Here is a 1,148-nt window from a genome sequence, read left to right as displayed (position 1 = left end):
CCCACCTCATCCTCAGAGTGGCCCCCTCTCTCATCTGTGTCCTGGGCTCCTCTTTCTTCTGGGTGCCCTTCCCTGTCCTCGGCGTTCTCAAAATCAGAGCCCATCTCTTGGTCCTCCAAGTCTGGGGTTTCACACGCACCCTGCTTGTCGTCTTCTTCCATCCAAGGAGAGCAGGGATCCCTGCTCTAGACAAAACACACACACAGAGAAAGGTCACGTCGTCTGGCCTCATCCTCTCACCACGTCTGGCCCTGAAGGCCTTGAAAAAGCAGCTCTCAGCCAGTAAAATGCCCAGAGTGCCAAGCCCCCGGGGGCTCCACCCCCCTTTCAAAGTCCTCAGAACCAAGTGCTGAGAAGGCCGGTGTGGGCGGCAGAGGGGCATTCTAATGGCCCAGGCCCACCCTCCCTGGGCTACATGTGAACTGGCAGCTCTGAACTGAGTGTCCATGTGAGGGGTTTATAGTTTAACTGTAAAGTGTCCATTCCTAATTTATAGTTGAGACACCCAGCTTGAAGCCCAGTGAATCCTTAGCAGTTTTACCATCAGAACTCCTCTCTGTAAGAAGTAGAAAACCCTTGCCTTCTAGTCCATTCTAGAATCCCTATGGAAGCAGACTGCCACACCTATCTCCCACAGAAGAGCCAACCTTCCATTAGCAGGCAAGCCCTTAAGCACTGCACCACCAGGGCTCCTTGGCAGAATAAACCCGGAGGGGATGAAATCAGTGACGTTGCTACAGAATCCACTCTTTGCCTGGCTCTTATTACATCATGCCCTCCTCACAGGAAGCTTGTGAGGAATTTAGCGAATTGTGAGGAGCCAGAGGGAAAAGTATGTTCAAGGCACAGGACTAACAGAAGCAACAGTGCCCAAGCTTCTTATCGGAGATCATGTCACCGATGGCAGCACCCACCGGGTTTTGTGATGCGGATCTGCTGCTTGGCAGAGAAGCAAGGAGCCAAGCTTTAGTGGGTACATAGAGGAGAAGAGGCATAAGGATGGTCAATACTAAAAACTGCCTACACAGTTCTTATGACATACTGTAGAGCTGAGACCCCCTCAACAGAAAGGCACTGCATAACCAGGCAAAGCCAGTGACCCCACAGCTGGAGACACACCAGCATGGGAACTGGGGCCCGGGGGCTGC

The 1,148-nt window shown here is 52.8% G+C and overlaps 1 long non-coding RNA gene across 1 annotated transcript in view; it reads right to left on the bottom strand.

The window, feature by feature from the left end:
- Positions 1-6: 6 nt before the first annotated feature.
- The window catches only part of LOC123520915, a 20,308-nt gene continuing 19,166 nt past the window's right edge, over positions 7-1,148 (bottom strand). Inside the window, exon 3 of the long non-coding RNA XR_006679430.1 lies at positions 7-185. This is a non-coding gene — a long non-coding RNA (uncharacterized LOC123520915). The remainder of the gene's footprint in view (positions 186-1,148) is intronic.

Source organism: Echinops telfairi, unplaced genomic scaffold, assembly GCF_000313985.2.
Source record: "Echinops telfairi isolate 266 unplaced genomic scaffold, ASM31398v2 ScPeMD7_7466;HRSCAF=8504, whole genome shotgun sequence".
Taxonomy (NCBI): Eukaryota; Metazoa; Chordata; class Mammalia; order Afrosoricida; family Tenrecidae; genus Echinops; species Echinops telfairi.
This window is presented reverse-complemented; position numbering and strand designations above follow the sequence as displayed.